This window comes from Hemiscyllium ocellatum, chromosome 7 (assembly GCF_020745735.1).
Source record: "Hemiscyllium ocellatum isolate sHemOce1 chromosome 7, sHemOce1.pat.X.cur, whole genome shotgun sequence".
NCBI classification, from domain to species: Eukaryota; Metazoa; Chordata; class Chondrichthyes; order Orectolobiformes; family Hemiscylliidae; genus Hemiscyllium; species Hemiscyllium ocellatum.
Genome location: NC_083407.1, coordinates 31,408,070 through 31,427,199, shown reverse-complemented (window position 1 = coordinate 31,427,199; position 19,130 = coordinate 31,408,070). Strand labels below are relative to the sequence as shown.

The following is a 19,130-nucleotide window of genomic DNA, read 5'->3' as shown; positions in this document are numbered from 1 at the left end:
GTATGGCAACATCCTGGACATTTGTTTTCCTGACATTGATGGTGAAGCCCAACTCTTTGCAGACATGAGCAAGTCATCCAACTGTAAGTTCAGTATTCCTTACTGTAGAAAGCTAATATAGGACCATCAATAAAAAGTAACTCTCCGATGAGGATCTCAGGCATGTAAGGCTTTCTGCCCATTCTTGTATGCAAGTAAATATCTTCTGTAGATACCAAGAACATATATGACTACAGCAAAGAGAACAGATCAAAGAGTGTCAGAACCAGAACACAACCACATTTAACTTCAGTGGGTGACTTCTAAGTCAAGCTATGATGTCATCCGAGAGTAGTAATGAAGTGAGATGTTGGGAGAATGAATTGTCATGAGATTAACTGATTTTCTTTGAGTTGAGAAATGAATGGAGAAAACACATTCAGAACCAGTTCTGGACATTGTATTATTGAGAGTAATGAGACTCTTAGTGAAACTTAACAATGCTCAATCACAGATGTCTTCCAAATGTTATTGATCAACTGCTAGTCCTCTGTCACTAGCATATGCATGGTTCTGCCTTTCTAGCTTTTCAATCAATAAGTCAGTGTCTTTTCTCTTTTGTTTTCATTTGTTTGTCTGGTCCACTCACATGATGAGCAAAGACTCTAAGCACCCATTGAAACAGATGGACTGTGATGAGTAAACTTGTACTGAATGATCACTGACCGATGTCACAAATAATCCTTACCACTGGCGTAAGGATTATTTCTCCACGCAAGTCAAGTCCTCTCCAGAGAGCAGATGTGACCAAAGAGTATGCATATCTTGAGCTGCACAAACATGTCGATGCCCTCTCAACATCCCTGGTTAAGTGCAAAGGAACAAAAAAAAGGAGACATTGCACCAGGTTGGTTGCAGTACTTACATCCAAGGAGTCAATTTCTCTGTGACAAAGATATCTGCAAGAGAGATATGAACATAGTGGACATTGTCTCTTTGGTGTCAGTGTCAATCACTGACAGCCATTATCTCTAGAGGCTGATTGTTTGGCAAAGCATTTGAAGAGGCAACCATCAAGAAAAAGCTCAACTGGTCAAGTAGGAAGGCCCAGTAAAACTGCAGAAAGCAAGCCAAAATAGGGGACAGTGAATAGTGCACTTTCTCAGCCAATGGTCTTCCACTTCTGCAAAGACAGCAGAGACTGTCATGTTAGAGTAGGACCCCTAAACCACAGCAGGTTATGTTTAACTTATCGAGTTGACCAAAAAAACATAGTCTTACAAATCAAAAGGGCATCAAGTCAGCAGCATATAAGTGAGTACATTTGATTTGTATTTTCTTCATATAGTTTAATTCAAAGCAATTAAAAAACAGCAATCCAGGCCATACAGGTTACTGCTATTGTTATGAAGGATCATAATCGACTATTATTTAAGAATTTGGGTCCTAATATTTAGAAAAAAATATTTTAGTATTCAGTTCTGTGAAGATCTGACTTTCTCTAAAAATGGTCAGACTGGCATTTTGAACACGGAGTTCAATGTAGCATTTAAAAGAAGTCACATGATTTCAGCTAAATGACATAAGTTTAAAGAACCCATGCTACATAACAGTCAGCTAAGATAACGTCATTTTCAGGGCTCAGGAGAGGCATCATCTGTGTCAAATGCCATAAGGTAAATGCACAGAAATTTGCCAAAAGGAAGCAGAAAACACTGTACCAGCCATAGTTGCCCCCGAGAAGCTGACGGTGAGGTGCCTTCTTGAATCACTGCATGTTCTATAGGTAGTACCACTATGGCATTTGGGATAGAATTCCACGACTTTGACCCAGCAATACTGAAGAAACAATGATATATTTAATGTAAGTGTCTTAGAGGGGACTTTGTAGGTGGTGGCGCTCTCGAGTGGCCCTTGTCCTTCCAGATGGAAGCAGTCATGGGTTTGGAAATTGCTGTCTGAGGAGTCGCAGTGAATCCTTGCAGTGCATCTTCTAAATAGCATCTTCTAGATGGCTGCTGCAACTGAACTTTGGTGGTGGAGAGAGAGTGAATATACTTGTGGATGTAGTGCCAATCAATTTAGCTGGTTTGTCCTGGATGACATCAAGCTTCCTTACTATTAGTGGAGTTACACTCACCCAGGTAAATGGGAAGCATTCAATCATACTCCGAACTTCTGTCTTGTAAATGTTTGACAGACTTTGGGAGACAGAAAATGAGTTGCATACTGCAGGATTCCTAGCCCCGGACCTGCTCTTGTACCAACTGTGTTCATATGGCTCATGCAGTTCAGTATCTGGTCAATGTTAACTCCCAAGATGTTGATAGTCTGGAATCAGTGATGGTAGTGCAATTGAAGTCAAGAGATGATGGTTAGATTCTCTCTTGTTGGAGAAAGTCATTGCCTGGCATTTATAATGGCATGAACATTCCTGCCACTTTTCAGCACAAGTCTGGCATAAGAGCAAGGGGTGTTTCAATGTCTGATGAGTTGGAAATGGTGCTGAATTGAGTTATCATCAGGGAACATCCCCACTTCTGATAATGGAAGATCATTGATGGAGAAGCTGAGGATGGTTAAGCCGAGGAAATTGCCCTGAGGAATATCTGCAGTGTCATCTTGGAACTGAGATGACTGACCTCCAAGAAGCATAGCCATCTTTCTTTCTTTCTCCTTATTCTCATTGACTCCAGTTTTGCTCGAGTTCCTTGATGCCACACTCTGTCAAACACAGCTTTGATGTCAAGGACCTCTGTAATTCAGCTCTCTTGTCCATGCTTGAACTAATGCTATATTAACGTCAAGAACTGAATGGCCTTGACAGAACCCAAACTGAGTGTCAGCGAGCAGACTACTGCTAACCAAGTGCTGCTTGATCGTACTATTGAAGATATCTTCTATCACTTTACTATTTGTTACGTGTAGACTGATGGGGTGGTAATTAGCCAGGTTGGATTTGCCTGGCTTTTTGTAAATGATCATTCTGAGGGTTGGCAGTATGTGGTAATGATAGGAGGTTTCCTTGCCCATGTATTCACAGTACTGGTGTCAATGTTGAACACTCCCAGGCAACTCCCTCCAACAATACGCCACTTTGCTGTCACCCATGCTAGATCTTTCCTGCCAGTGTAGCAGGAGATGGTGGGGTCTGGCACATTAGTTATAAGGGAAAGTATGATTATCTATAAGGTATGATTCTGTGAGCATGACTATCTCAGGCTGTTGCTTGACTAGTTCAGACAAACAACTCTCCAAATTTTGGTGCCTAAACGTTTGTAAGGAGGACTTTGCAAGGTTTGGTGTTTGCCATTGCTGTTTCCAGTGCCAGATGCTAGATGTCTGTCTGGCTTAATTTCTTTTCTGAGCCTTTCTTTTGTTTTTACCTAGCAATCCAATCTCAATCAGTTGGAACAATGACTGCAGATGCTAGAAATCAGATTCTGGATTAGTGGTGCTAGAAAAGCACAGCAGTTCAGGCAGCACCCGAGGAGCAGTAAAATGGATTGCTAGGCTATTTCAGAAAACAGTTAAGAGATTTTTAATTGAATTTTAATTCCATCCTCTGTCATGGTGTAATTCAGACCTGAGTTCCCAGAACATTACCTGTCTCTCTGGATTCTAGCAATAATACCACAAGGCCATCTCCTCCATGTCCACAATTGACCAGCCATCACCTTTATATATCTTTTGGAGTTTCCACAAATCTGCACTAATTCAAGCTTAGAGATTTCCCTCATTGTGTCCCACATTGCTGGAAGGGTTTTAGAAAAGCAGAGGCAAGAATAGTGCATTAGACTTGGGAATTTACAAAACATTAAGACACATTGAGGGAACAGAGGAAATGACATTCCATGAATACAGCTTCAGCAATGGATGAGAAGACAGTGCCATTTATAAGAATGTGATAAGAGGCACAGCTAATAACATACATGGAAGTAGCTAATATCCAGAATTATGAGATGGAAAAAATTGCAAATTTTAACAAACAAAAATTTTACTGGCCACTGAAGGCATGAAAGGAATGAATTTGTAGTGATTCAATAATTGCATTATGAGAATGCAAATTCTACCCTGAAGATGGTCAAAAATTAATAAATGTACATTAGAATCAACTAAATGAAAGACTAGCTTAAAAATAAGTAAAGCAGCTCATTAATATGAATAATGAATATAATGAGAAAAAGAAGCAAGACATGGGAAATTTCTATACAAATTATTTTTTTGAGGTGCTGTTACTTTTAAATACAGGGACTTCATAGCAAGTTTCTCCTTGCTCCGTCACTGCCTTGACATTTTATGCACAGTGCATTTTGAGAGCAGTGTAACTTCACTCACTGTCCAGCGTGTTCACAATACTGTTTTACACTCTCCTCAAGAAGCTGGACTGTAACAATGAAAAGCACAAAGAATAACAGAGAAGATGGAAGAAAGATTTTAATACAGACTCCCCATGAACTGTCATCTCTTTTAACTTTAATTCTGTTTTCATCGCAGTTGGTCAGGAGATTACTTTAGCAGATGTTCTGATACAGGGAAACAGAGTTCAAAGATCCTTTGTAATATAATTGAATCCTGAAATATGCAAACTTAGTTTGCCAAGCAGTCTTATACCTCAGTGCAAGTTTCTCAAAAGTGCAGGTAAAAGAAATTTGCAAACCCTTGACCCAAAGGGTATTTCAATGCTTTTTCAACTATTCCTTCTTAATGAAAGTAGAAAATTAGCATACATGCAAGGCAAAGGAAATGAAGGGATATGGAAGTATGGTAAAAAAAAGACAGACAATTCAAGTAGCATTTGAACATTAGCATTAACCATTTCAGCTAATTACATGGCTCTAAATAAGCCATATAAACATTAATTTTTTTCAAAAAAAGTCATTAATTTGCTGGATTTAATTTTCTGTTCATGGACTGTTTATATGCTAATTGAGATTTACAGGTTGCGTTTCCCCCCGATCTGTTGCTGAGTGCCAGACAGGGGGAGCATACCTATTTTATTTGTTTATGACGACCTGCTTGACACTGCATAACTCACATCAGTCCTCGGACATTTTCACTTCATGGAAATATCTTGAGTCTCTACACTTGCACTTATTCTGGTCTGATCCAAATCAAAGAAATACATTTCTTTGATTCATGAACGTAACACATACCTAACAAAATAAAGGGGTGTGTTTTCATAGAGACAGGTATAGGTCATTCAACTCATCAAGTAGGTTCAGCTACTCCATGTGATCAAGCTGATCAAGACCCTTCACCCACATCAATCCCATTACTCTATGCCATTAGTAACCAGAAATCTATCAATCCTCAACCTCAAGCAAACTCTGAGGCGGAGCATCTACACCCTCTGGTGTAGAAAATTTCAAATATTCACAACCCTAAATCAACAAAAAAAAATTTCTTTATCTAAGAACCTAAGTGACATCCTCTTTATGTTGCAATTGTACTCTCTGGTTCTAAACTTCTGAACCAAAGGAAACATCTGATCTGCCCTATATCCCTTTAAAGTACTTGTAAGTTTTAATGAAATCATCTCTCATTTGTCAAAACTCTGTGGAATACATGCCCAGCTTGCCCAATGATCCTTCATAGAAGAGGTCTATCACCCCAGAAACAAGACTAGTGAACTTCTGTTGCACTCTGTCTCTGGCAATAATAGTATACTTCTTGAGACAAGGAGACCAAAACTGCACATGATATTCCAGGCAAAGTCTAAGCATATTCCAAAGAGAATTGAAACAAGATGTCACTCAAATCCTGTTGCAATAAAGGCTAACATTCCATCAGCCTTCCTCATAGCTTGCTACACCTGCACGTTCGCCTTCAGAAACTTATTGATTACAATTTCTACATTCTGTTGTACATTTACACTTTTCAACCTCTTACCATTTAGGTTGAGGCAGCAGTCATTTCATCTTCTTAATGGGAAGACTGAACAAATATTTTAAATCAGAGAAAGACACTACTATGGGGAGGATGTATAATGGTAGGATTTGTTTTGGAATGCACTGGCAAAGACCAGCACAGGCATGGTGCACCAAAGAGCCTCCTTCTGTGCTGTAAACATTAATGACTCTATAATAAAAGTCAACAAAGAATTAGCATGAACATGCACCTCAAAAAATAAGCTGGAGTTGCACCTAATTGCATAATTTGGCAGCCACATATTATATACACTTTGCAGCAATCAAGAGGATGAATCTTGAGGCAGAGGGATCAGTTGAGTTATCCCAATACACATTGCAACTGAAGCCAAATAAACTCACAACAGAGCAGGAGTTGACATGTTTGGCCTGATGTGCACCTTCAGTTTCAAATTCATTTCTAAAACCAAGTCTTTAACATTCATTGTTTGAAATTTCAATGCTGAAATTAGTGATGATCATTCCTCAAAATGGGAGTGGGTGGATAACTTCAACAGTTATGAAAGGAATTACAGATGTTTTATAGAACAGGTGGGAAGGATTAACCGGTCATGAATTATAAAATTAGTTAGTGCTCAATCTATGCTGTGGACAAAAAAATTTGGAAATTATAAGCAAGTACGCAGCTTATTTTGCATAATTATCAGACATATCTCTGTGTGACTATCTGAAGGTGAATGTACCTTAAACCTGTTATCTCTGGATTACTATGTGAGCCACAAGCAAATGGGCACAGAGATAACAAGATTAAGGAGGCAAACGTGTGGCTCAAAAATTGATGTGGGAGAAATGGGTTTAAATTCTATCAAATGGCATCAGGACGAGGGAAGGAGCTTCTTTGATGGGACAGACTCCACCTGATGCATGCTGTGTCTATGGCTTTAAAACTCTTGAGGGTTTAATGCAGATTGAAACTGCCAGTATGAAGTTATGGGTATCATAGAGGCTGTAAGGGACCAGGGCAAGGAGCTAAATATCCAAGGATTCACATCCTATCAAAAGTACAAGCAGATGGGCAGAAGAAGCAGGGTTACCTTGCTACTCATGAATGAAATTAAATCAATAACATGAAATCATACAGAGTTGTAAGGCAAATAATCTGTGTGCGTATAGTTGAGGAACTGCAAAGGAAAAAAAAGACCATGATGAGAGTTGTGTACAGGCTTCCTAGCAGTAGTCAGGATGTAGAAAAGAAAATGAATCAGGAGATAGAAAAGGCAACGAAGAAAGGCACTCTTACAATAATCATGGGTGAACTCAATAAGCAGGTGGACTGGGAAAATCAAGTTGCTAGCAGAAAAGGGATTCATGGAATATCTACAAGATGGTTTTTTTGGAGTGGCTTGTGGTACAGCCCACTTGGGAACAGACAATTTTGGATTTGGTGATGTGTAAGGAGGTAGACTTGATTGGAGAGGTGAAGGTCAAGGAACCCCTAGGAGGCAGTGACCATAATATGATAGAATTTATGTAGTAGTTTTACAATCGAGTAAAGATAACTACAAAGCCATGAGGGAGGAGCTGGTCAGAATTGATTGGAAGGGAAGCCAAGTAGGGAAGATGGTGGAACAATAATGGCACAGGTTTCTGGGAGTAATTCAGGAAGCACAGTACAAATTCATTTCAAGGAATAAAAAAGAATTAACAGGAGGATGAGGCAACCATGGCTGACAAGGGAAGTCAGCAATAGCACAACAGCAAAAGAAAAAGCATACAATGTGTAAAAAGCCCTTCATCAGGAATAGGCTTTTGGGTCAGGGGCTGAGAAATAAATGGGAGGGGGGGGGGGGGAGCTGGGGGAAAATAGCAGAGAATGATAATACCCAACTCCACCTCACTCCCATTTGTTTCTCAGCCACCTGGCCCACAAGCCTAATCCTGATGAAGGGCTTATGCCCGAAACGTCGATTCTCCTGCTCCTCAGATGCTGCCTAACCATCTGTGCTTTTCCAGCACCACACTCTCGAGAACAAAGAGAACAAAGAAAATTTACACCCAGGAACAGGCCCTGCGGCCCTCCAAGCCTGAGCTGATCAAATCCACTGTCTAAACGTGTTGCCCAATTCCTAAGCATCTGTATCCCTCTGCTCACCACCAACTCATGCATCTGTCCAGAGCATCTTAAATAAATCTACCACGCCTGCCTCTACTAGCTCTGCTGGCAATGTGTTCCAGACGCCTACTACCCTCTATGTAAAGTATTTTCCGCATGCATCCCCCTTAAACCTTTCACTTCTCACCTTGAAAGCATGACCTCGCGTTATTGAATCCTTCACCCTGGGAAAGCGCTTATCTCTATCTACCCTATTTATACTCTTCATGATTTTGTAGACGTCAATCAGATCCCCCCGCCATCTCCTTTTTTCTAATGAAAACAATTCTTATTTACTCAACCTCTTTTCATAGGTAGCACCTTCCATACCAGGGAACATCCTTGTGAAGGGCTTTTGCCCGAAACATCGATTTTACTGTCCTCGGATACTGCCTGAACTGCTGTGCTCTTCCAGCACCACTAATCCAGAATCTGGTTTCCAGCATCTGCAGTCATTGTTTTTATCTAACATCCTTGAAAACCTCCTCTGCACCCTCTCCAAAGTGTCCACATCCTTTTGGTAATGTGGCAACCAGAATTGTACACAGTATTCAAATGTGGCCGAACCAATGTCTTGGACAATTTTAACATGACCTGCTAGCTCTTATATTCAATAACCCGTCCGATGAAGGCAAGCATACGGTATGACTTCTTGACCACTCTATCCACCTGTGCAGCAACCTTCAGGATATAATGGACCTGAACTCCCAGATCTCTCTGCTCGTCAACTTTTCCCAAGACTCTTCTGTTTACTGTATAATTCACTCCAGAATTAGACTTCCCAAAATGCATCACCTCACATTAGCCTGGATTGAACTCTATCTGCCATTTCTCCACCCAACTCTCCAGTCTATCTATACTCTCCTGTATTCTTTGACAATCCCCTATGCTTTCTGTTATTCCACCAATCTTCATATCATCTGCAAACTTGCTGATTATACCAACAATGCACTCTTCCAGATCATTCATGTATATCACAAACAACAGTGGCCCCAGCACTGATCCTTGTGGAACACCACTGATCACCTTTCTCCATTTCGAGGAACTTCCTTCAACTACTACTCTCTGTTGCTCAACCAGTTCCTTACCACCTAGCTAGAACACTCTGCACATCATGTGACTTCATTTTCTCCATTAGTTTACCATGGGGAACCTTATCAAATGCCTTACTAAAGTCCATGTTTATGACATCTACAGCCCTTCCTTCATCTCTCAACTTGGTCACTTGCTCAAAGAACTCGTTTAAGTTGGTGAGGCATGATCTCCCCCGCACAAAACCATGTTACCTATCATTAATAAGCCCATTTTTTTCCAAATATAAATGGATTTTATCGCTCAATACAGTCTCCAGCAACTTTCCCACCACTGACATCAGTCTCACTGGTCTGTAGTTACCCGGAATATTCTTACTACCCTTCTTTTATAGGGGGACATCATGAGCAATCCTCCAGTTCTCCGACACCTCACCTGTATTTCAGGACGCTACAAAGTTACCTGTCAGGGCTCCAGCTATCCACAGCAACCTGGGATAGATCCCATCCAATCCTAGGCATTTGTCCACCTTAATAACCTCTGACCTACCCAACATATTTTCCCTACTTATGTCAACGTGATCCAGAGTAATCAAACTTCTATCTCTAATGTCAACATTCATCATGTCCCTCTCCTCAGTGAACACTGATGCAAAGTATTCATTCAGAATCTCACCCATTTTCTCAGATTTGATACACAACCTTTCTTCCTTATCCTTTAGTGGACCAATCCTTTCTCTAGTTACCTGCTTGCTTCTTATAAAAGAATAAAAGATTTTGGGATTCTCCTTAATTCTGCTCACTAAAGCTATTTCATGACCCCTTTTAGCCTGCTTGATTCCTCATTTAAGACTGGTCCTACTCGCCCAATATTCCTCCAGGGCCCATTCTGTTCTTAACTGCCTGGACCTTTTGTACGCTTCCCTTCTCCTCTTGGCTAGTCGTACGATTTATCCTGTCACCCACGGTTCACGAATCTTGCCTTTCCTACCTTTTGCTTTCAATGGGACTCTATACACTTTGGTAGGAAGAATACATGCACAGGCTATTTTATATTTGGGGAAAGGCTTTGGAAATCTGGAGCACAAAGGGACTTGGGAGCCCTTGTTCAGTTAAGGTTTACCTGCAGATTCAATTGAAAGTGAAAAGGTAAATGCAATGTTTCAATTTCAAGACAGTTAGCAATACAAAAGAACAGATACACTGCTGATGCTGTATAAGGCTCTGGTCTGACCATATTTGGAACATTTTGAGCAGTTTTGGGCTCCATACCAAAGGAAAGATGTGCTGGCATTGGCAGGGGTCCAGAGGAGATTTACAAAAATGATCCCAGGATGAGGGGCTCATCATATGAGGAGTGGTTGAAGATTCTAGGCCTGTACTTGATGGAGTTTAGAAGGATGAGGAGTGATTTGATTGAAACTTCCAAAATACTGAGAAGTCTGGTCACGATGGATACAGAGATGTTTCCATTAACAGGAGAGACTGGAACCTAGGGCATAGCCTCAGGGTGAAGACACAATCCTTTAGAGCTTAGATGAGGGGGCATTTCTTCAGTCTGGGTTAGAGTGGTGCTGTAAAAGCATAGGTCAAGTAGCATCCAAGGAGCAGGGAAATTGATGTTTCAGGTAAAGGCCCTTCATCAGGAATAGAGGTAGGGAGCCTGCAGGGTGGAGAGATAAATGGGAAGAGGGTGGGGGCAGGGAGAAAGTAGCATAGTGTACAATGGGTGAATGGGGGTGGGGATGAAGGTGAAAGGTCAGAGAGGAGGGTGGAGTGGATAGGTGGAAAGGAAGATAGGCAGGCAGGACAGGTCATGGGGACGGTGCTGAGCTGGAAGGTTGGAACTGGGGTAAGGTGGGGGAAGAAAATGAGGAAACTGGTGAAGTCCACATTGATACCCTGGGGTTGAAGTGTTCAGAGGCGGAAGATAAGGCGTTCTTCCTCCAGGTGTCGGGTGGTGAAGGAACGGTGGTGGACAAGGCCCAGGACCCGCATATCCTCGGCAGAGTGGGAGGGGGAGTTAAAATGCTGGGCCACAGGGCATTGTGGTTGATTGGTGTGGGTGTCCTGGAGATGTTCCCTAAAGCACTCTGCGAGGAGGCGTCTAGCCTCCACAATGTAGAGGAGACCGCATCGGGAGCAACGGATACAATAAATGACATTGGTGGATGTGCAGGTAAAACTTTGATGGATGTGAAAGGCTCCTTTGGGGCCTTGGATGGAGGTGAGGGAGGAAGTGTGGGCGCAGGTTTTCTTCAGTCATTGAATGGCTGGTCTGAGAAACTCATTGCTGCAGGAGGCTGTGGAGGCCACATCACAGTGTATTTAAAATAAAGATAGATTGGTTCTTGATTAGTAAGGGGATCAAGTATTATGGAGAGAAGGCAAGATTATGGGGTTGAGAAAATATATCAGCCATGATCAAATGGTTGAGCAGATGTATTTGGCTGCATATCCAAACTCTGCTCCTTTATCTTATGGTGTTATGGTCTTAAGTGTTAACATGTGATAAATGCAAACAGCGTGGTATAATGTCTATTTTCCAGCCCAACAAAATGGTTAGACTGATTGGAACTATAAACACAATGAGCCAACACAAACATTTCTAATTTGATGCTTATTTTGTATTGAATAAAATGCTTTGTTCTCTGGGTCTACAATCCATTCTGTATCAGTTGAGTTTGACAGGAGCAAGAGATATGTGAGGAAGCTGCACCTTTAACAAGGTTATATTGTCCTTGGTAGTTTTTTCAGAGACGTGGTAAAAAAACACAGACTACAATAAGTCTAAGTTGAAGGGTTTTAGGGCCAATTTGATTACAGCTAATAGATACTGCCTCAAGCAAATGGTTTTCGTACAATAAAAGAGGAGTGGCCAGTTCTCCCAGCTCAGCTTTACTCTGGTTTGGTTTGGTTTTTAGCAGTGGTGTTTGGAGGCTGATGGACCCAAAGAAGCAGGTCCATGCTGGCACTCACTCTCTCTGACAGGTATACTGTAAAATCCTGTGTTTGATTTTACCTTTGTGCCAAGGGGTGTTTATGGAGATTGCTACAAATATTTCTAACAGCCTCATTGAGCTGGGATAATCTGTTGGGTTTTCAGATAGGTTAAATTATTCTGTATTCTGTTCTCTTTTGTTTGTGTTTCATTCAGTAACCTTGGAAATAAATTTTGTTTTGTTTAAAACTAAGTGGTCTGACCAGCTGCATTCCTCCTGGAATATCCACATTACACCTGCTTAAAACAACTCGCAAAGTTAGGCTCTGAGCTACTTTCTTGAAATGTTTTGAGGGGCTCTGGCCTGGTCCATAACAGATAAAACCTGTGATCCTGTTCCTATCTTATATTTAGTGATGCATCAATGCTATGCAAGGAGGTTAGGCTGCAATACTTGCATTGTCAAGCAGTCTGCTGACAGTGATGGTCTAAATTTGCATTTTGACAAAATATTAGATTAGATTAGATTACTTACAGTGTGAAAACAGGCCCTTCGACCCAACAAGTCCACACCGACCCTCCGAAGATCAACCCATTCAGACCCATTCCCCTTATTAGAAAGCAGCTAGTCCCCAAACCACATATCCCAGCATGAGTCAGCATCTTTAGTACAAGTAAGGATAGATGAACAGAAAAGTAAAGGAAGAAATAAAATATATTAAGCCAGCAAAGCACAATGGACACACAAGAAATAACACTAAAACTAACTGTGGCAAATTTCAACATTCCAAGCATAAGTATAAATGCATTGCGATTAGGGCTAAAGACAGAAAGGCAGTTTTTTCAAAAGATTAGTAATATGTTAAAAACGAAACTGGGGTTATCAGAGGTGATCACAAAGGGGTGATGCTGCTAAATTACCACAAACGCAGAAGTTTGCAAAATCCAGGGTTTCAATCAGAAATGGTAATTAGGCAGAAATGTTTTTACTGTGCTGAACCTGAGAAAGTACAGAGATGAGCCAATACTTATCGCATTGTACAACTGCCCTGCTGTGGAAGTTTCGTATAAAGTGGCGGCTGTACCTATAATCCCTCCATAAACAACTCAAAATAGCACAGATACAATGCAAAACAAAGAATTCATTCAGTTTTCTGACTTAATCCATGCAGTGAGGAAGTACAGCCCAATATACTAGAGCTGTGACAATGTTATCAGCTTTGCAAGGTGCAAAACTGAATGCTTCAAATGATTGTGTACAAGAATACAAAATGACTCCAGAAAAATATCTATATGAATTGATCAAGGGATGGTAGGAATTGGAAGGGGTGGAGAGAGAAGATCCTTGAAATGAAAAGTAAGAATACTGACATAATTTGAGTAATTATAATTCAGGTTTGAAATGAGTTCCTGTTTCTATGAATTAAGCTGGTTTTTAGACAGATTTCACCACAACAAACATTTGTTTGCCTGTCTTCCTGCTCTCTCTTTTTTAAGATGAGCCCCAGACTTTTCCTTGCCCTTCATATGGCCATGTGGTCTAAACCAAGATGCTTTACTCAAGCTTGTGGTGACTTAACTTTCAGTTCTGATAAAATGAAAAACAGAAACTATTCAAAGATAGACCATAAGTGAGATTAGTCATTTTTTTTCTGATTTTTTTAAATTTTATCCCTAATGTTCTAGAACATAGAACATAGAACATAGAAAGATACAGCGCAGTACAGGCCCTTCGGCCCTCGATGTTGCGCCGACCGAATCCTACCTAATCTACACTAGCCCAATAACTTCCAAATGCCTATCCAATGCCCGCTTAAATGACCATAAAGAAGGAGAGTTCACCACTGCTACTGACAGGGCATTCCATGAACTCACAACCCGCTGTGTAAAGAATCTACCCCTAACATCTGTCCTATACCTACCACCCCTTAATTTAAAGCTGTGTCCCCTAGTAACACCTGACTCCATTAGCGGTAAAAGGTTTCAGTGTCGACCCTATCTAAACCCCTAATCATCTTATACACCTCTATCAAATCTCCCCTAAACCTTCTCTTCTCCAATGAGAACAGCCCCAAGTGCCTCAGCCTTTCCTCATAAGATTTTCCTACCATTCCAGGCAATATCCTGGTAAACCTCCTCTGCACTCGTTCCAATGCCTCCACATCCTTCCTATAGTATGGCGACCAAAACTGCACACAATACTCCAGATGAGGCCGCACCAGAGTCTTATACAGTTGCAACATGACCTCAGGACTCCGGAACTCAATTCCTCTACCAATAAAGCCCAGTACACCATATGCCTTCCTCACAGCACTATTTACCTGGGTGGCAACTTTCAGAGATCTGTGTACATGGACACCAAGATCCCTCTGCTCATCCACACTACCAAGTAGCCTACCATTAGCCCAGTAATCCATCTTCTTGTTACTCCTACCAAAGTGAATGACTTCACACTTAGCTACATTGAATTCCATTTGCCACATTTCTGCCCAGCTCTGCAACTTATCTATATCCCGCTGTAACCTACCACTTCCTTCCTCACTATCCACAACTCCACCGACTTTTGTGTCATCCGCAAACTTGCTTACCCAGCTTTCAAGCCCTTCCTCTAGATCATTTATAAAGATAACAAAAAGCAATGGTCCCAAAACAGATCCTTGTGATACACCGCTAGTAACTGCACTCCAAGATGAACATAGTTCATCAACTACTACCCTCTGTCTCCTTCCAGCCAGCCAATTCCTAATCCAAATCTCTAATGTATCCTCAATGCCATACCTCCGTAGTTTTAGCATTAGCCTACCATGGGGAACCTTATCGAACGCCTTACAAAAATCCATATACACAACATCTACTGCTTTACCCTCATCCACTTCCTTAGTCACCTTCTCAAAGAACTCAATAAGGTTTGTGAGGCACGACCTGCCCTTCACAAAACCATGCTGGCTATCCCTGATCACGTTATTCCTATCCAGATGTTCATAAATCTTATCCCTTACCATTCTCTCTAAGACTTTGCCCACCACTGAAGTCAGACTCACTGGCCTATAGTTACTAGGGCTATCCCTACTCCCTTTCTTGAACAAGGAGACCACATTCGCTATCCTCCAGTCCTCTGGTACTATTCCCGATGACAATGACGACATAAAAATCCAGGCCAATGGCTCTGCTATCTCCTCCCTAGCTTCCCATAGGATCCTAGGGTAAATGCCATCAGGCCAAGGAGACTTATCTATTTTCATCCTCTCCAATATTCCCAGAACCTCTTCCCTGCATATTTCCAGGCCATCCATTCTAATCATTTGTGACTCCATATTCACATCAGCAACAGTGTCCTGTTCCTGAGTGAATACTGATGAAAAGTATTGATTTAGTGTCTCTCCAATCTCCTCCGCCTCCACACACAACTTCCCACTACTATCCTTGACTGGACCGATACCTACCCTAGTCATCCTTTTATTCCTGACATACCTATAGAAAGCCTTTGGGTTTTCCCTAATCCTACCAGCTAAAGACTTTCCATGTCCCCTTCTCGCTTCTCTTAGCTCTCTCTTTAGATCCTTCCTGGCTACCTTATAACTCTCTATCGCCCCAACTGAACCTTCACGCCTCATCTTTACATATGCCGCCTTCTTCCCTTTCACAAGGGATTCCAATTCCTTACTAAACCACGGCTGCCTCACAAGGCCCTTCTGTTCAAGTTATTCCACAGATACACTAAATACTTTTTACTTAAAGATATTTTTTGTTCTTGTAAGAAATTATTTTTCTCTGTCCACGATGCTGAAAAGATTTGAGGGGGATAAATCCAATGTTGGTAGGTTTAATGCACACCACACACATTTCAAAGCAAAACTGACCCATATCATAGTCAGAAATCCCATATTCTGTTCTGCAACTTCTTCCAGCCTTATTTCCTGAATTATCTTCCTGGATTTATATACCTAAATACATCCACAGAAACATTACTCTCTCTACCATTGAAATCTCTCTCAAGATTTTTAACCAACTTTCAGAAATTATTTCTATTTCACTTTGACTTAAACATTTACATCTTTAACCCCGATATTTATTGAATGTTACTCTGACTCCAAGGTCTAGTTTACAAAAAGATATCACATTAATTGTCTTGTTTTCGCTAGAATTAAGGCTTTTAGGTTGACCATACTATTGTGGAGTAAAAAGTGAGGTCTGCAGATGCTGGAGATCACAGTTGAAAATGTGTTGCTGGTTAAAGCACAGCAGGTTAGGCAGCATCCAAGGAATAGGAAATTTGACGTTTCGGGCATAAGCCCTGATGAAGGGCTTATGCCCGAAACATCGAATTTCCTATTCCTTGGATGCTGCCTAACCTGCTGTGCTTTAACCAGCAACACATTTTCATACCATTGTGGAACCAATGATAAAATTGTGGAGTTCTTTCTTACAAAAGCATAGGTCAATGCCAGTTTATTAATTAATTTTAAATATAAGATCAATGGGTTTTTGCCATCCAAGGGGTTTTAAATGATATGGAATAACAAAGTAGTCTGCCAGAGTTAAAAGATGAACTAGGCACAATCTCTTGAATGAGGCTGAATGGCCTCAAGGAGCTAAATGGTTTACTCAATTCCCATTTCCACATACCACCCAGGAATTACGTACTTTTGGATATTTTTCTCATAAGATTGCACCGTAAATACACTTTTTTTCCTTCCACCAATGTTACTCAGCCAAATCTCATCTGTTGAAATGAATAGGAATGGTCCAGAAATTTTTGATATTTGGAAAATTACAGAAATTTTATTTCCAAACAATAACAAAGTTAAATCCCTTGGTTTCAGGATCTAGTATTATCACTATTTAGGATGTTCAAAATTATTTCCCTTCTCTCAGTTCTTATTGAAGTCCTTAAAGCGAATCAATATGGTGGGCAATTAATACTCTGTGGATGGAGGTATAGAGAAATTGGATGCCCATGTTAGAGGAAATTGGAAACTGCTAGAGAGATATTATTGGAGATTGTGTGATGATATAATGGCTTTAAGATGTGTATTTTGTCCTTTTTTTTGAAGAAAGGTTTTAACATAGAGGTGGCTAGCTATCTATTGAAAGCCCATAAAGTAAGCAGCTTTTAAGGCCTTGATCTTTGGTCAAATAGGAACAATAGAAGCAGGCTGAATGGATAGGGAAAGCTCCCACAGAACCAGGATTTTTAGTTGTAGTTTTCAGTAGTAGCAGTTGTTGGGGTCTTGAAGTCGAGTTGGAAGCTGTAGTACGTCTTTGCCTACTGCTTTCTCTCTGAACTTTTTCTTGATGTTTTTCCTACTGGACTGCAAAATTGTATATGAGACAATCTATATTTCTGAACTTGCCTTTGCCAAGATGTGTTTAAGGGATATTAGTACATTGGAATAGTTACTGTTTACTAGTTCAATAATCTACTATTCGTTTAACTTTTCCAATAGAATTAAGTTATTCCAATTTCTTCCTTATTTTGTGTATTTTAATGAAACTGGATGAATAAAGCGTGTTTTGCTTAACATCAAGTAGCATAACCAATAGAATTGCATCTGGAATGCAACACCTTACAATTACCTATAAAATAAGAATAATTTGGATAAGTACATGAATAAGAGATGTTTGGAAGGATATGGGCCAAGCACAGGTAGGTAGGACTAGTTTAGTTTGGGATTATGGTCGGCATCAACTGGTTGGACCGAACAGTCTGTTTTGTGCTATATGACTCTAAGCTAGAGCATAGACGATCATCCGAAAGTATTTTGAGGGGGTTTGGTCTGGTTCATAAAAGCTGGGAATGGGCACCAGAAGAGTCAAGGATAGGAACTGAATATCCAAAGGTACTCAGTATCTTGGAAGGACAGACAAATGGAAAATATGTTGCATTATTAGTTAAAGAGGATATAAACCCAATATTGAGCAAACATTCAAACAGCAAATAAGTGAATTACAGAATTATTTATTCCTGTCTAGCATGAAAGTGCAAAGAAAACAGTGGCCAAACCCATGCCTCATGATGGATTTAGAGATAGTATTAGATGCAAAAAAAAGGCTTTCAAATTGGAAAGAAAAAACAATACACCTGAGGATTGAGAAAATTTAAGAAGTCAGCAAAGGAGGACTAATGGACTAATTAAGAAAAGAAAACAGAGTGAGAGTAAGCTTGCAACAAAGCATGGGTGTCCTCATGCACCAGTCATTGAAAGGAAGCATGCAAGTACTGCAGGCAGTAAAGAAGGTAAACTGTATGTTGGCCTTCATAATGAAAGGATTTGAGTACAGGAACAAAGATGTCTTGCTGCAATTACGCAGGGCATTGGGTGAGGCCATACTGGAATACTGTGTGCAGTTTTGGTCTACTTACCTGAGTAGGGATGTTCTTGCTCTGGAAGAAGTGCAACGGTTTACCAAATTGATTCTGGGGATGGGAGGACTAACAAATGCAAACCGATTGAGTCAGTTAGGATTGTATTCACTGGAGCTGAGAAGAATGCGGAGGATCTTCCAGAAATCTACAAAATTCTAAGACAACTAGATCGGTTAGATGCAGGAAAGAATTTTATTAATGGTGGGTTCAAGGACTGAGATGAGGAGAAATCTCTTCACCCATGAATGCTGAGACTGTGAAATTCACTGCCAGAAAGTGATTGAGGACAAAATGTTGTGTTTTCAGGCAAGAGGTAGATATAGCTCTTGTGGCTAAAGAGTTCAAGGGATATTGTGGGGGGTGGGGTGCAGGATTAGGGTTTTGAGCTCAATCTGCCTTCATCATGTTGAATGGCAGAGGAGTCTTGAGCAGTTGAATTGCTCATTCCTGTTCCTATCTTCTATGCTTCTACCTAATCATTGAAGTAGTACAGTGCAGAAGGAAATGCGAAAGTCAATTCAGCCCATCATTTGCACTGCTTTAAGATGATCTCCTGTTTTCTCTCCATATCCTTGCGCATTATTTCCATCCAAATAACCATCCACCACGCTCCTGAATCGAACTCGTTTCCACCACATTTCCAGGCAGTGCATTCAATATCCTAATGAGTTGATGTGCAAAAATCTTTTTTTTTTGTAATTGTTCTTTTTGCAAATCAGTTCAAATCTATGCCCTCTCATTCTTGATCCTTTTGAGTGAGAAGGTTACTCCCTATCTACTCCACCCAGCT

General features: G+C 40.6%; 1 protein-coding gene across 7 annotated transcripts in view; it reads right to left on the bottom strand.

Annotated features, from left to right (window-relative positions):
* gtdc1 (glycosyltransferase-like domain containing 1) overlaps positions 1-19,130 on the bottom strand; it is a 360,673-nt gene that overhangs the window by 216,259 nt on the left and 125,284 nt on the right. The window lies entirely within an intron of this gene.